General features: G+C 43.8%; 1 protein-coding gene across 1 annotated transcript in view; it reads left to right on the top strand.

Annotated features, from left to right (window-relative positions):
- The window catches only part of LOC138853344 (uncharacterized), a 282,733-nt gene that overhangs the window by 169,200 nt on the left and 94,922 nt on the right, over positions 1 to 18,611 (top strand). The window lies entirely within an intron of this gene.

The following is an 18,611-nucleotide window of genomic DNA, read 5'->3' as shown; positions in this document are numbered from 1 at the left end:
CTCTTCAGAATCTCTCAAAACACAGTGTCATCAGCAAAGAGTAACTGTGACAACTCCCATAGCGACATCACACATCCTTATCTAAGGCCTACTTTTACTGGGAAATAATCTCCCTCTTTACTACATACTCTAATCTGAGCCTCACTATCCTCATTAGAACTTTTCACTGCTTTCAATAACCTGCCTCCTATTTCATACATTTGCAACATCTGCCACATTGCCTCCCTATCCACCCTGTCATACGCCTTTTCCAAATCCATAAATGCTACAAAAACCACTTTACCTTTTTCTAAATACTGTTCACCTATGTTTCGCTGTAAACACTTGATCTACACACCCCCTACCTTTCCTAAAGCCTCATTGTTCCTTTGCGATCTTGCTCTCCTTCTTACTCTTAATACTTACACCACTCACTTTTTTCACCTTTGCCTTCACACAAAGGAACTATGCATGCTCTCTGCCGATCCCTAGGTACCTTACCCTCTTCCATATATTTATTAAATAAAAGCATTGACCAATCCACAACTATATATATCCCCTCCTGCTTTTAATATTTTTGTCTTTATCCTATCACTGCCTCACGCACTTCCCCACACACTCACAACTCGCTCTTTCTCACTCCTACAAAATGTTATTCCTCCTCGGCCGATACATGAAATCACAGCTTCCCTATCTTCATCAGTATTTAACAGTTCCTCAAAATATTCCCTTCATCTTTTCAATATCTCTAACTCTCCCTTTAATAACTCTTCTATTTTTAAATGTTAATCCATCCGTTCCCTAGGCTTCCTTAACTTATTAATCTCGCTCCAAAAACTTTTCTTATTCTCAACCAAATTTGTTGATAGCTTCTCACCTACTCTCTCATTTGCTTCCCCTTTACATTCACCACATTCTTAACCTCTCTTTCTCTCCACATCTCCTCCCTCCTTGCGTCACTTCTACTTTGTAAAACCCTCTCATATGCTATCTTTTTGTGTCTTACTACTCTCTTTACCTCATCATTCCACCAATCGCTCTACTTCCCTCCATCACCCACTATCCTGTAACCACAAACTTCTGATGAACACTCTAACATTACATTCTTAAATCTACCCCTTACCTCTTCAACCACATTGCCTATTCCCACTAGCCCATCTTTCTTACAATAGTTGTTTATATCTTACCATAACTGCCTCATCCTGTAGTTTATAAACCTTCAATTCAGTTGGTGTAGGATTATTGTCATTTCTTGCCAGTCTTTTTTTCCCTCCTGGCCCTAAAAATACCTCTGTCCCTGGAGGTTGTGACTCCCCTCTTTTATTTCCCATAGTCTAGCCTGTCTGTGTCTTCTAGTCCCCTTTAGGTGGTGTTTCTGGCAGTATGCGTTGTAACATTTTCTTTCATGGACTGATGACTGACACATTTCTGAGTGAAATAAGTAACAGGAGGGGAAGTTGCACTCTCCTGTAGTCATACTGGTGCGGCAATTTTAGGGATGATCAAAGGTGCAAGTCCCACCTGTTTTACCAGATATACCGTGCCTGCAGATACAAAGATTGTAATTGTGTTTCCTAGGATTTAATGTACCTGTGTTCGCTGCTGGTGCATTTATTTTTCCTGTTTCCTCCTTATCTTTCACCCCTGTACAGACATCATTGCTTCCACCAGGTTTTGTTGGTAGTGTGTCGTCACTATTCCCTGAGGCATCATCCCCTTTTGATCCATCTCCAGCAGTATCTCTTTTTTGAACCTCTGTGGACTGAATAGCATTGTCTTCACTGTCCTCCAGGACAACACTAGTACCCCCTCAAGCACTGTCTTCTAGGACATCACTAAACCCTCTGGCGCACTTTCCTACAAGAATACACTAGCACCCTCAGGAGTACTGTCCAAGACAGCCCTATCCCTACAACCTATTGTATTTTCCCAGCTGTCATACCATGATGACATGTCTTTCAAGAAGGATCTTTTATTGGTGCTCTTCACTTTTATTATAGATTTAATTTTCTCATACAGGTGTATCTCGTTTGTGCAGACCCAAAAACATCTCCCTGAGTTTATGTCAAGTGTGGTCACTGGTTTAAAATCCCTGCATATACCTGGAGTTTACCTGGAGGGAGTTCCAGGGATCAACGCCTCCGCGGCCAGAGGCCTCATGGTGGATCAGAGCCTGATCACCAAGGCTGTTTCTGCTGGCTGAACACAATCCTACATACGGGCCACAGCCCGGGTGGTCAGGTACTGACTTTAGGTGCTTGTTCAATGCAAGCTTGAAGACAGCCAGGGGTCTATTGGTAATCCCCCTTATGAATGCTGGGAGGCAGTTGAGCAGTCTCTGGCCCCTGACACTTATTGTGTTGTCTCTTATCGTGCTACTGACACCCCTGCTTTTCATTAGGGGGATGTTGCATCGTCTGCCGAGTCTTTTGCCTTTGTAGTGAGTGATTTTCGTGTGCAAGTTCAGTACTAGTCCTCTAGGATTTTCCAGGTGTATATAATCATGTATCTCTCCCGCCTGCACTCCAGGGAATACAGGTTTAGGAACTGCAAGCTCTCCCATTAATTGAGGTGTTTTATCTCCATCATGTGTGCCGTGAAGGTTCTCTGTTCATTTTCTAGGTCAGCAATTTCATCTGCCTTGAAAGGTGCTATTAGTGTGCAGCAGTATTCTAGTTAAGATAAAACAAGGGACCTGAAGAGTGTCATCATGGGCTTGGCATCCTTAGTTTTGAAGGTTCTCATTATCCATCCTGAAATTTTTCTAGCAGATGCGACTGATACAATGTTATGGTCCTTGAAGGTGAGTTCCTCCGACATGATCCCTCCCAGGTCTTTGACGTTGGTGTTTCGCTCTATTTTGTGGCTGGAATTTGCTTTATACTCTGATGAAGTTTTAATTTCCTCATGTTTACCATATCGGAGTAATTGAAATTTCTCATCGTTGAACTTCATATTGTTTTCTGCAGCACATTCAAAGATTTGGTTGATGTCCGCCTGGAGCCTTGCAGTGTCTGCAATGGAAGACACTGTCATGCAGATTCGGGTGTCATCTGCAAAGGAAGACACGGTGCTGTGGCTGACATCCTTGTCTCTGTCTGATATGAGGATGAGGAACAAGATGGGAGCGAGTACTGTGCCTTACAGAACAGAGCTTTTCACCGTATCCGCCTCAGACTTTACTCTGTTGACTACTACTCTTTGTTTTCCGTTTGTGAGGAAATTATAGGTCCATCTACCGACTTTTCCTGTTATTCCTTTAGCACGCATTTTGTGCGCTATTACTCCATGGTCACACTTGTCGTGTGTATTACATCTGCATTCTTTTTGTCTTCTAGTGTATCTAGGATCTTGACGTAGTGATCCACTAGCTGGGACAGACAGGAGCGACCTGTTCTAAACCCATGTTGCCTTAGGTTGTGCAATTGATGGGTATCTAGATTGGTGGTGATCTTGCTTCTTAGGACCCTTTCAAAGATTTTTATGATAAGGGATGTTACTGCTATCGGTCTGTAGTTCTTTGCTATTGTTTTACTGCCCCCTTTGTGGAGTGGGGCTATGTCTGTTGTTTTTAGTAACTGTGGGACGACCCCAGTGTCCATGCTCCCTTTCCATAGGATGTTAAAAGCAGTTCTTGATGAACACGGCGTTCCATGAGTCTGGCCCTGGGGCAGAGTGTATTAGCATGTCATTTATCGCCTGTTCGAAGTCATTTGGTGTCAGGATAACATCAGATAGGCTTGTATTTACCAAATTCTGTGGCTTTCTCATAAAAAAATTCATTTAGATTTTCGACTCTCTGTCTGGTTAGCGGCTTGCTAAAAACTGAGTCATACTGGGATTTGAGTAGCTCACTCATTTCCTTGCTGTCATCTGTGTAGGACCCATCTTGTTTAAGTAGAGATCCAATACTGGATGTTGTTCTCGACTTTGATTTGGCATAAGAAAAGAAATAGTTTGGGTTTCTTTCGATTTCATTTATAGCTTTTAGTTCTTCCCGCGATTCCTGACTCCTATAAGATTCCTTTAGCTTGAGTTCGATTCTTGCTATTTCTCTGACCAGTGTCTCCCTACGCATTTCAGATATATTGGCCTCTTTTAGCCGCTCTGTTATTCTTTTCCGTCGCTTGTAAAGGGAGCGCCTGTCTCTTTCTATTTTACATCAACTCTTCCTTTTTCTTAAAGAAATATGTCGTGAGCATACATCGAGTGCCACCAAGTTAATCTGTTCTAGGCATAAGTTGGGGTCTGTGTTGCTTGGTCTATCTTCCCAGTTTATATAATTTAGAACTTGGTTTACTTGGTCCCACTTTATGTTCTTGTTATTGAAGTTGAATTTGGTGAAGGCTCCCACGTGACTGAACCTCGATTATGTTGTGATCCGAGTATATTGTTTTTGATATGGTGACATTTTGTATCAGATCATCACTGTTAGTGAAGATGAAGTCTAGTGTATTCTCTAGTCTAGTAGGCTCAATCATTTGCTGGTTTAAGTTGAATTTTGTGCAGAAATTTAAAAGCTCGTGTGTGTGTGTGAGTTCTCGTCTGAGTTACCGGATGGTGTTATCACTGCAACAACATTATTTGCTATATTCCTCCATTTTAGGTGCCTTAAGTTGAAATCCCCCAGGAGCAAGATGTTGGGAGCAGAAGCTGGAAGATTTTCCAGACAGTGGTCAATTTTCAACAGTTGTTCCTGGAATTGTTGGTACGTTGCATCCGGAGGCTTGTAGACTACCACAATGACTAGGTTTTGGTTCTCGATCTTTACTGCTAAAACTTCAACTACATCCTTGAAGGCATTTAGCAGTTCTGTGCAAACAAGTGACTCTGCGATATACAGGCCGACCGACCTCTTTATGTGGGTCTCTGTGAAAGTCGTGAACATTGCATTTGCTTCTGCAAACAGTCCACGGATGAAAGGTATTTTTGTGTTTCGTTGCTGGCATTAGACCCTGTATATTTGCAAAGAAGAATGTCATCGGACTGGTGGTATTGGTGGTACTGGAGGGGAGTTTTTTTCGGCACTAATATCTGTATCTGTTGGCTTGGAGTGGAGGCCATCGACTGTGATTCCACTCCAGAAATGACTGGATTTGGTGTACGATTTCTGCCATTTCCTGAAAGTTTTTTTTTTTTCTTCCTGGCACTAAAAAACCTCTCCCTCTTGAGTGTCTGTGACTACCCAGGTTTTCCCATGGCCTGGATGTTCTGTATCTTTTTGTCCCCTTTAGATGGTATGCCTGGCAATTTAAGTTATAGCACTGTCTTTCCTGTACTGAAGAGGTACACATTTCAGGATGAAAAAGATTACAGGAAGGGAGTTTGCATTTTCCTGTTGTCATATGGGCACCGCATTTTCTAGGGTGGTCAAAGTTGCACGTCCCATCTGTTTTTCCAGATGTCCCATGCCTGCAGAAATCAAGTGCATAATATGTGCATAGGCTTGGTTTCCGTTTGCCCTGAAGTTTTGTGACTGTATTCCCTGTTGGTGCATGTTTTCCTCTCTCATTCCTATCCCCACTAGTACTAACAATGGAGCTCTCACCAGTAGTTTCTGGTAATATATCCTCACTGTTACTAGTGGAGTGCCCTTGTTTGCTATCTCCTGCGCTATTACTAGTTTGTAATATTGGTTTTATCTTGTCCTTGACTATACATGTTTCCCCACTACAGCTCCTGTCTCCCTCGAGGCCATTAATATGCATTAATATACTGTCTACCAGGACAACACCCTCAGCCTCACCCTTACTGTTTACCAGGACAGCACCTCCAGCCTCACAGTTACTGTCTACCAGGACAGCACTTCCAGCCTCACAGTTACTGTCTGCCAGGAGAGCACCTCCAGCCTTACAGTTTCTGACTACATGGCCAGCACCTCCAGTCATACACTTACTGTCGGCCAGGACAGCCTCCACACCAAGGGTGATGTCACCAAATAGCCTAGACTTTTTATTTTCCCATCTGTTATAGAATGCATCCAGGTTTTCTATGAAGGTTGCTTTGATGTTATCCTCTTTTAATACCAATGTAATTTTAGTCCACAGATTGATATCATTTGGGCATACTCAAAAACATTTCCCTGTTTTAATACTACTTGTAGATAATTCTTGGATATCTGCACAAAGGGTGTTTACGTGGAGATGTGGAGTTTACGTGGAGAAAGTTCCGGAGGTCAACGCCCCCGCGGCCCGGTTTGTGACCAGGCCTCCTGGTGGATCAGAGCCTGATCAACCAGGCTCTTGCTGCTGGCTGCACACAAACCAACATACGAGCCACAGCCCGGCTTGTCAGGTACAGACTTTAGGTGCTTGTCCAGTGCCAGCTTGAAGACTGCCAAGGGTCTGTTGGTAATCCCCCTTATGTATGCTGGGAGGCAGTTGAACAGTCTCGGGCCCCTGACACTTATTGTAGGGTCTCTTAACGTGCTAGTGACACCACTGCTTTTCATTGGGGGGATGTTGCATCGTCTGCCAAGTCTTTTCCTTTCGTAGTGAGTGATTTTCGTGTGCAGGTTCGGTACTAGTCCCTCTAGGATTTTCCAGGTGTATATAATCATGTATCTCTCCCGCCTACGTTCCAGGGAATACAGGTTCAGGAACCTCAAGTGCTCCCAGTAATTGAGGTGTTTTATCTCCGTTATGCGCGCCGTGAAGGTTCTCTCTACATTTTCTAGGTCAGCAATTTCACCTGCCTTGAAAGGTGCAGTTAGTGTGCAGCTATATTCCAGCCTAGATAGAACAAGCGACCTGAAGAGTGTCATCATGGGCTTGGCCTTCCTAGTTTCGAAGGTTCTCATTATCCATCCTGTCATTTTTCTAGCAGATGCGATTGATACAATGTTATGGTCCTTGAAGGTGAGCATCTCCGACATGATCACTCCCAGGTTTTTGACGTTGGTGTTTCGCTCTATTTTGTGGCCAGAATTTGTTTTGTACTCTGATGAAGATTTAATTTCCTCGTGTTTACCATATCTGAGTAATTGAAATTTCTCATCGTTGAACTTCATATTGTTTTCTGCAGCCCACTGATAGATTTGGTTGATGTCCGCCTGGAGCCTTGCAGTGTCTGCAATGGAAGACACTGTCATGCAGATTCGGGTGTCATCTGCAAAGGAAGACACGGTGCTGTGGCTGACATCCTTGTCTATGTCGGATATGAGGATGAGGAACAAAATGGAAACGAGTACTGTGCCTTGTGGAACAGAGCTTTTCACCGTAGCTTCATAGGACTTTACTCTGTTGACTACTACTCTCTGTGTTCTGTTAGTGAGGAAATTATAGATCCATTGACCAACTTTTCCTGTTATTCCTTTAGCACGCATTTTGTGCGCTATTACGCCATGGTCACACTTGTCGAAAACTTTTGCAAAGTCTGTATATATTACATCTGCATTTTTTTTGTCTTCTAGTGCATCTAGGAACTTGTCGTAGTGATCCGATAGTTGAGACATACAGGAGCGACCTGTTCTAAACCCTGGGTTGTGTAATTGATGGGTTTCTAGATGGGTGGTGATCTTGCTTCTTAGGACCCTTTCAAAGATTTTTATGATATGGGATGTTAGAGCTATCGGTCTATTGTTTTTTGCTATTGTTTTACTGCCCCCTTTCTGGAGTGGAGCTATGTCTGTTGTTTTTAGTAACTGTGGGATGACCCCCCGTGTCCATGCTCCCTCTCCATAGGATGGTAAAAGCTCGTGAATTTCTTGCAGTTCTTAATGAACACGGAGTTCCATGAGTCTGGCCCTAGGGCAGAGTGCATGGTCATGTCATTTATCGCCTGTTCGAAGTCATTTGGCGTCAGGATAACATCAGATAGGCTTGTGTTAACCAAATTCTGTGGCTCTCTCATAAAAAATTCATTTTGATCTTCGACTCTCAGTCTGGTTAGCGGCTTGCTAAAAACTGAGTCATACTGGGACTTGAGTAGTTCACTCAATTCCTTGCTGTCATCTGTGTAGGACCCATCTTGTTTAAGTAGGGGCCCAATACTGGACGTTGTTCTCGACTTTGATTTGGCATAGGAGAAGAAATACTATGGGTTTCTTTCGATTTCGTTTATGGCTTTTAGTTCTTGCCGCGATTCCTGACTCCTATAAGTTTCCTTTAGCTTTAGTTCGATGCTTGCTATTTCTCTGACCAGTGACTCCCTACGCATTTCAGATATATTGACCTCTTTTAGCTGCTCTGTTATTCTTTTCCGTCGCCTGTAAAGGGAACGCTTGTCTCTTTCTGTTTTACATCTACTCTTCCTTTTTCTTAGAGGAATAAGGCTTGTGCATACATCGAGTGCCACCGAGTTAATATGTTCTAGGCATAAGTTGGGGTCTGTGTTGCTTAGTATATCTTCCCAGCTTATATCGGTTAGGACTTGGTTTGCTTGGTCCCACCTTATGTTTTTGTTATTGAAGTTGAATTTGGTGAATGCTCCCTCGTGACTAATCTCATTATGTCGGTCTGGGGCTCCGTGCATACATGTCTGAACCTCAATTATGTTGTGATCTGAGTATATTGTTTTTGATATGGTGATATTTCGTATCAGATCATCATTGTTAGTGAAGATGAGGTCTAATGTATTCTCCAGTCTAGTAGGCTCTATTATTTGCTGGTTTAAATTGAATTTTGTGCAGAGATTTAAAAGCTCGTGTGAGTGTGAGTTTTCATCAGAGCTGCCTCCTGGTGTTATTACTGCAACAACATTATTTGCTATATTCCTCCATTTTAGGTGCCTTAAGTTGAAATCCCCCAGGAGCATGATGTTGGTGGCAGTAGCTGGCAGATTTTCCAGACAGTGGCCAATTTTTAACAGTTGTTCCTGGAATTGCTGGGATGTTGCATCTGGAGGCTTGTAGACTACCACAATGACTAGGTTTTGGTTCTCGATCTTTACTGCTAAAACTTCCACTACATCATTTGAGGCATTAAGCAGTTCTGTGCAAACAAGTGACTTTGCGATGTACAGGCCAACCCCCCCACTTTTGCCTGTTCACTCTGTCGCATCTGTATAGGTTGTAACCTGGGATCCATATTTTGTTGTCCAAGTGATCCTTAATGTGGGTCTCAGTGAAACTCGCGAACATTGCATTTGCCTCTGCAAGCAATCCACGGATAAAAGGCATTTTGTTGTTTGTTGCTGGCTTTACACCCTGTATATTTACAAAGAAGAATATCATCGGACTGGTGGTATTGTTGGTACTGTTGGGGGATTTTTTTCCGGCATTAGTATCTGTATCTGTTGGTTTGGAGTGGAGGCCATTGACTGTGGTTCCACTCCAGGAATGACTGGATTTGGTGTACGATTTCTGTCATTTCCTGCCAGTTTTTTTTCCTTCCTGGCACTAAAAAACCTCTCCCTCTTGAGTGGCTGTGGCTACCCAGGTTTTCCCATGGCCTGGATGTTTTGTATCTTTTTGTCCCCTTTTGATGGTGTACCTGGCAATTTAAGTTATAGCACAGTCTTTCCTGTACTGAAGAGGGACACATTTCAGGGTGAAAAAGCTTACAGAAAGGGAGTTTGCATTTTCCTGTTGTCATATGGGCACGGCATTTTCTAGGGTGGTCATAGTTGCACGTCCCATCTGTTTTTCCAGATTTCCCATGCCTGCAGATGCCAAGTGCATAGTATGTGTACAGGCATGGTTTCCATTTGCCTTGGGTTTCTGTGACTGTATACCCTGTTGGTGCATGTTTACCTGTCTTATTCCTATCCTCACTAGCACCAACAATGGAGCTCTTACCAGTTGTTTTTGGTAATATATCCTCACTATTGCTATTGGAGTCCTCTTGTTTGCTATTTCCTGTGGTATTACTAGTTTGCAACATTGGTTTTATCTTATCTTTGACTACACTTGTTTTCCCACTACAGCTCCTGTCTCCCATGGGGTCATTTATATGCATTCCCTCCTGCGTATATTTCCTGACTACCTGGACAAAATCTCCAGCTTCACCATTACTGTCTCCCTGGACAGTACCTCCAGCTTCACCATTACTGTCTTCCAGGACAGCACTATCAGCCCCACATTTACTGACTACCAAAACAGCACCTCCAGCCTTACAGTTTCTGACTACATGGCCAGCATCAAGGGTGATACCATCCAGCCCAGACTTTTTATGTTCCCATCTGTTGTAGAATGCTTCCAGGTTTTCTATGAAAACAGCTTTGATGTTATCCTCTTTTAATACCAATGTGATTTTAGTCCAGAGATTTATCTCATTTGGGCATACCCAAAAACACTTCCCTGGTTTAATACTGCTTGTAGCTAGTTCTTGGATATCTGCACAAGGGGCGTGACACCAATTTTCACAAAAATGACAATTTATCCATGCGGAAGCCCGTTTGTTTGATTGACTGCAGACTACACAGAGCTTCATAATGATTTGAATGGTTGATTTACTGTAATTCTACTAGTAACTTCTTAAATATTCTACTAATAACCTCCTTAAAGTGCATATCTAGCTATTTGTATTTCTATTTCTAACTGTACTTGTATATTAGGACAGCTTACCGGTGTACGTTCCTGATTTTATATTTATTGTTTGTGTTCGATAAGGGCGCCTACAACTCCATCCGTTTACAGTCTGCTTTATTGTCCAACGAATCCATTTGAAACCGGCCAATGGTTCGGACCAGTCGAGGGTTCGACCAGTCAAGGGTTCGGAACCAGTCGGATCTGATCAGGGTCACTTTTTTAGAACATACTGGTCGGTGATTTGGGCTAACACAAGAAGGATCTACTGGAAATTAGCTACCCGAGTAATATGTTATTTGATTGATACAAAAGTATAACTTGCGTGTTGAAGAACCGGTGATTACTGGCAGCTCCTACAATGACGAACGGTCGAGCCTCAACCCTTGTTTATCGATCACTGTATCTAGCTTTCCTAGGTTTTTTCCGTCTCCACCACAACAAATGCTATATTATCACTATAGTTGACTGGTGGACACCAATTTCCACAAAAGTGGCATGTAATCCATGGGAAGCCCATTTGTTTGATTTTCTGCAGACTACACAGGATTTCATAATGTGGTTTTAATGATTAATTTACTGTAATTCTACTAATAGCCTCTTGAATATTCTACTAATAGCCTCCTTAAAGTGAAGATCTGGCTATTTGTATTTCTATTTCTAACTGTACGTGTGTATTTGGACAAGCTTACTGCTCTAAGTTACTGCTTTATAGTTATTGTTTGTGTGTTTGGTAAGGGCGCCTAAAACCCCGTTTGTTTATAGTCCATTTATAGTCCATTTCATTGTCCAACAAATCAGTTTGAAACCGGTCAAGGGTTCGGAACCAGTCAGATCTGATCAGTAGATCACTTATTAAAACATATCTGGTCGGTGATTTTGGGTAACACATGAAGGAACTACTGGAAATTATTTAACCGAGTAATATCTGATTAGACTGATACAAAAGTATAATTTGCGTGTTGAAGAACCGGTGACTGCTGGCAGCTCCTACAATGACGAATGGTCGGGTCCTCAACCTTCATTTACAGCCTGAAGGTTTATATAGCACTGTATTTAGCTTTTCTAGAATTTTTCCGTCTCCACCACAACAAATGCTATGTTATCACTAGAGTTGGCTGGTGAAGATTATTAGAGGAAAGTCGCTTTTACTGGAGTAATATTTGCTTTTCCTTGTGTATATTGCGACCGCTGCTAACAACAGATTATATAGATTTCCACTGTATATGTCTAGTATTTCAAGAATGAATAAAAAACTAATGATGGTCACTGCACTCCACTAAGTACCATTATGGTACTGGTTAGTTGCTACTACAACACTGTGGTAAGTTTCTGGATGATAACTGGTCTTATTGTTGTAAACCTTCACTCATATTCTATTTTTACACTTTCATATTTCCTCAAGATTTTGCAACTTATCGTAATTTAAAAGGAAAATTTCCCCACTAGATGATATGTGAAGTACACTAGCAGGCTGGGAAGCTGAGTAAAACAGCTGACCTGTGTGGTAGGCTTCTGGCGACGTCTGGCGCCATCCTCTTTAAGCCTATCACTTCACTTACAATTACATCTGTTTTAAATGACACCCTAGCATTTATTATTTATACTAAGGTGCCACTGTGGTATACAATACAGCACTATGTATACTAGGGTGCCACTGTGGTATACACTATAACACTATGTATACTAGGGTGCCACTGTAGTATACACTACAGCACTATGTATACTAGGGTGCCACTGTGGTATACACTACAGCACTATGAATACTAGGGTGCCACTGTGGTATACACTACAGCACTATGAATACTAGGGTGCCACTGTGGTATACACTACAGCACTATGAATACTAGGGTGCCACTGTGGTATACACTACAGCACTATGAATACTAGGGTGCCACTGTGGTATACACTACAGCACTATGAATACTAGGGTGCTACTGTGGTATACACTACAGCACTATGAATACTAGGGTGCCACTGTGGTATACACTACAGCACTATGTATACTAGGGTGCCACTGTGGTATACACTAAAGCACTATGTATACTAGGGTGCCACTGTGGTATACACTACAGCACTATGTATACTAGGGTGCCACTGTGGTATACACTACAGCACTATGAATACTAGGGTGCCACAGAGGTATACACTACAGCACTATGTATACTAGGGTGCCACTGTGGTATACACTAAAGCACTATGTATACTAGGGTGCCACTGTGGTATACACTACAGCACTATGTATACTAGGGTGCCACTGTGGTATACACTACAGCACTATGAATACTAGGGTGCCACAGAGGTATACACTACAGCACTATGTATACTAGGGTGCCACTGTGGTATACACTACAGCACTATGTATACTAGGGTGCCACTGTGGTATACACTACAGCACTATGTATACTAGGGTGCCACTGTGGTATACACTACAGCACTATGAATACTAGGGTGCCACAGAGGTATACACTACAGCACTATGTATACTAGGGTGCCACTGTGGTATACACTACAGCACTATGTATACTAGGGTGCCACTGTGGTATACACTACAGCACTATGTATACTAGGGTGCCACTGTGGTATACACTACAGCACTATGAATACTAGGGTCCCACTGTGGTATACACTACAGCACTATGTATACTAGGGTGCCACTGTGGTATACACTACAGCACTATGAATACTAGGGTGCCACAGAGGTATACACTACAGCACTATGAATACTAGGGTGCCACTGTGGTATACACTACAGCACTATGTATACTAGGGTGCCACTGTGGTATACACTACAGCACTATGAATACTAGGGTGCCACTGTGGTATACACTACAGCACTATGTATACTAGGGTGCCACTGTGGTATACACTACAGCACTATGAATACTAGGGTGCCACTGTGGTATACACTACAGCACTATGAATACTAGGGTGCCACTGTGGTATACACTACAGCACTATGAATACTAGGGTGCCACTGTGGTATACACTACAGCACTATGTATACTAGGGTGCCACTGTGGTATACACTACAGCACTATGAATACTAGGGTGCCACTGTGGTATACACTACAGCACTATGAATACTAGGGTGCCACTGTGGTATACACTACACCACTATGAATACTAGGGTGCCACTGTGGTATACACTACAGCACTATGTATACTAGGGTGCCACTGTGGTATACACTACAGCACTATGAATACTAGGGTGCCACTGTGGTATACACTACAGCACTATGTATACTAGGGTGCCACTGTGGTATACACTACAGCACTATGAATACTAGGGTGCCACTGTGGTATACACTACAGCACTATGAATACTAGGGTGCCACTGTGGTATACACTACAGCACTATGTATACTAGGGTGCCACTGTGGTATACACTACAGCACTATGAATACTAGGGTGCCACTGTGGTATACACTACAGCACTATGTATACTAGGGTGCCACTGTGGTATACACTACAGCACTATGAATACTAGGGTGCCACTGTGGTATACACTACAGCACTATGAATACTAGGGTGCCACTGTGGTATACACTACAGCACTATGAATACTAGGGTGCCACTGTGGTATACACTACAGCACTATGTATACTAGGGTGCCACTGTGGTATACACTACAGCACTATGAATACTAGGGTGCCACTGTGGTATACACTACAGCACTATGTATACTAGGGTGCCACTGTGGTATACACTACAGCACTATGTATACTAGGGTGCCACTGTGGTATACACTACAGCACTATGAATACTAGGGTGCCACTGTGGTATACACTACAGCACTATGAATACTAGGGTGCCACTGTGGTATACACTACAGCACTATGTATACTAGGGTGCCACTGTGGTATATACTACAGCACTATGAATACTAGGGTGCCACTGTGGTATACACTTCAGCACTATGAATACTAGGGTGCCACTGTGGTATACACTATAGCAATATGTATACTAGGGTGCCACTGTGGTATACACTATAACACTATGTATACTAGGGTGCCACTGTGGTGTACACTATAACACTATGAATACTAGGGTGCCACTGTGGTATACACTATAACACTATGTATACTAGGGTGCCACTGTAGTATACACTATAATACTATGTATACTAGGGTGCCACTGTGGTATACACTATAACACTATGTATACTAGGGTGCCACTGTGGTATACACTATAACACTGTATACTAAGGTGCCACTGTGGTATACACTATAACACTATGTATACTAGGGTGCCACTGTGGTATACGCTATAACACTATGTACACTAGGGTGCCACTGTGGTATACACTAAAGCACTATGTATACTAGGTTGCCACTGTGGTATACACTATAACACTATGTATACTAGGGTGCCACTGTGGTATACACTAAAGCACTATGTATACTAGGGTGCCACTGCGGTATACACTATAACGCTATGTATACTAGGGTGCCACTGTGGTATACACTATAACACTATGTATACTAGGGTGCCACTGTAGTATACACTATAACGCTATGTATACTAGGGTGCCACTGTGGTATACACTATAACACTATGTGTACTAGGGTGCCACTGTGGTATACACTATAACGCTATGTATACTAGGGTGCCACTGTGGCATACACTATAACACTACGTATACTAGGGTGCCACTGTGGTATACACTATAACACTATGTATACTAGGGTGCCACTGTGGTATACACTATAACACTATGTATACAAGGGTGCCACTGTGGTATACACTATAACACTATGTATACTAAGGTGCCACTGTGGTATACACTATAACACTATGTATACTAGGGTGCCACTGTGGTATACACTATAACACTATGTATACTAGGGTGCCACTGTGGTATACACTAAAGCACTATGTATACTAGGGTGTCACTGTGGTATACACTATAACACTATGTATACTAGGGTGCCACTATAGTATACACTATAACACTATGTATACTAGGGTGCCACTGTAGTATACACTATAACACTATGTATACTAGGGTGCCACTGTAGTATACACTATAACACTATGTATATTAGGGTGCCACTGTAGTATACACTATAACACTATGTATACTAGGGTGCCACTGTAGTATACACTATGACACTATGTATACTAGGGTGCCACTGTAGTATACACTATAACACTATGTATACTAGGGTGCCACTGTAGTATACACTATAACACTATGTATACTAGGGTGCCACTGTAGTATACACTATAACACTATGTATACTAGGGTGTCATTGTAGTATACACTATGACACTATGTATACTAGGGTGCCACTGTAGTATACACTATAACACTATGTATACTAGGGTGCCATTGTAGTATACACTATGACACTATGTATACTAGGGTGCCACTATAATGGGTTTGTTTGGTATTCTGGTAGCGGGTAGTAAATGATACGTCTTCTTCGGAGGCTTCTTACTTTATTGTTAATGTCGTGATGGGTACACAGGCTTGTGTTGTGCCCATGGCCCGGGCAGGGCCATGCCCACGAGAGAGAGCTGGGAATACTTGTGTCTTCCTGCTAGGCCGCTGTGTGAGTGAGAGAGAGGCAAGTCTGGGCATACTGAAGTGGCAAGGCCTCTAGGTGGCAGCACCAGCATGGCGCGAAATATGAACTAAGCTGGCAGACAGCAGGGTCTGTCTGCGCAGACAGTACAGGCTGTCTACATACGCTCGGCCACCTACCGCGCGTCGTCCCGACGCGACAATACTGGTAGTAAAAGAAACTCGGTCTCTCTCTCGTAGGAACAGGGCACAGAACACAAAATAAAAACATATATATACATATGGACATGGAAAAAAAAACTTCCTACAGGGAGGGAAGAAAAAACATGTGGGGTGTGTTAAACATCGTGGTCAAAGGCAGTGTCGGGCCATGGGCACAACACAAGCCTGTGTACCCACCACGACTTAACAATAAACGAAGAAGCCTCCGAAGACGTACCATTCACACCCGCTTGCAGCACCTACCAAACTAACCCATTATAAATGGTGACAGCGGTGCTCGCAGCAGTTGTGTTTGCCTGGAGAGAGAGAGAGGGAGGAAGAGGTATGAAGTCATCTTCACTTCATCACCCTACACAAGAAGCCTCCTTCTCTCAACGAGTTATCCTGATGTCGTGTCTGCACGTTTCAGCATCCAGACACAGGTACAAGCAGGATCCAGCCGAAATTTGCCGAAATTCTCCGAGAATTGTAAGTGGCGTCACAGTGACCCCACGCTACAGCGTCCCACGCTACAGTGTCCCACACTGTTTCTCAAGTCACGTGTTCAGCGTCACTTGTATGTTGCTGTTGTTGTTCAGCTCAGCACAGCTGTTTCAGCAAGCCAGAGGTGAGTTTTGTGGTGATTTCTGCGTCCAGTGTGAGCTTCTCCACTTGTTTGTGGGTGGGGGAGGAGAGGAGAGGAAGTGGCTGTTCCTCACCTTGCCCATGCTCGCCCTACTCATGCTCACCTGTCTACCATACACCACTCACCACTGCCCACTCCCTCTGCTGTGTTTTCTGCTGTTTTCCATGTGAATTCATTGCCAGAGCTGTGTATCCAAGTGCCCGAGGCCACTCGAAGCTACATGGATCAGCATGCCACGTAGATCACGACACCACGTGGATCGACACCACGTTGGGTGTGGCCGATGTCACGTAGACCTACAAAGCCACGTGAGTTACCAGATGTCCCAGGCCACATGCTGTGGTCTGCTGCCCACATCACATTGACGTCACCTCACGATGTCTGCCTGACGTCACCTCGAGATGTCTGCTGACGTCACCTCGAGATGTCTGCTGACGTCAGCTCACGATGTCTGCCTGACGTCACCTCGAGATGTCTGCTGACGTCACAGTGCTGACGTCACCTCGCGTCATCATGCCTGACATCACATGATGTCACCATCGAGTGTTTCTAGTAGTTATTTTAGTATTGTCGAGAAGATTGAGAGAAAATATATGTTGTGTTAATTAGTTCCTCTCAGTCAGTGTTCTCACATTTTAGTATGTCTTAGTGTCAGTTTTGTGCACAGAAAAGCATCTTTTGCTAGTTTAAGCCATGTTGTACCGCGGTGTGTTTTTAAAGTTTCCGTGTGTCCAGTGAGGTCTGAGCCAGACCTGAGTAGCACCACTGTGCTAAGTCACCCGTGTGACCAGTGTGTTTGACAGCTGATTACTCAGCCCTGAGCGTATGAGCCCTCTTGTACAGAAAGCTTTTATGCTCGTCGCTCGTGTTGTTCTGCAGAATCGTACCTGCTACGATTCCCATCGAGATTTGTTTCACTTCACCTCCAGACCTTCAGAGTGCAGTTATATGTAGAGAAACAAGTCTGGGGATGCTTAGACTAACCTCTGCTATAACTCCAACTGTCGAGAGAATGACACACTTGTCAGCCTCGTGTCACAAGCTTCAGTGAGCAGCCTGCACAAAGAAGATGTCACTTTGACTGCTAGCTCTCTCACTGCAGTCTGGTGTATGATGTTACGACTTCCAGATGTTTCGCCCAGTCGTCTCTGCCACGACTCGCTCCACAACTCACTCCACGCTCGCCGGCAGTGACAGCCCAGCGACAGTACCAGTCGAGAAGTGTCCTCCTGAGTCGCTTGCCAGAAGTCCTGCCCTGTTGCCGAGTTTTGTCGACGCCTCACTCGAGGGCACCAGCATGTCGTGCCCCAGGTTGAGTGAAAACCTGCAGCGACTCCTACGATGAATGCTTCACCGTTCCAGAGGAGACCGTAACCTGTTACGTCACAGCTCAGCCGCAGCGATGTCTCCTGCGCTGCAGTATCTGTCCAGACACAGGAAGGCGTGCAGTGATGCCCTTCGACGCTCACTGCCTTTGACCACGATGTTTAGCACACCCCACATGTTTTTTCTTCCCTCCCCAGTTATAACGAGATTGTTTGGTAGTATGGTAGCGGGGTGTGAATGATACGTCTTCTTCGGAGGCTTCTTACTTTATTGTTAAGTCGTGGTGGATTACACAGGCTTTTGTGTTTGTGCCCATGGCCCGGGCAGGGCCATCCCACGAGAGAGAGCTGGGAGGCCTTGTGACTTGCTGCTAGGCCGCTGTGTGAGTGAGGGAGAGGCATGGGCCGGCAGGCTGGCGTGCCTGCCGGGAAGCCTGGCTACAGAGGGCAGCACCAGCAAGGCAC

The sequence above is a fragment of the Cherax quadricarinatus genome, chromosome 28 (genome assembly GCF_038502225.1).
Source record: "Cherax quadricarinatus isolate ZL_2023a chromosome 28, ASM3850222v1, whole genome shotgun sequence".
Classification (NCBI taxonomy): domain Eukaryota; kingdom Metazoa; phylum Arthropoda; class Malacostraca; order Decapoda; family Parastacidae; genus Cherax; species Cherax quadricarinatus.
This window is presented reverse-complemented; position numbering and strand designations above follow the sequence as displayed.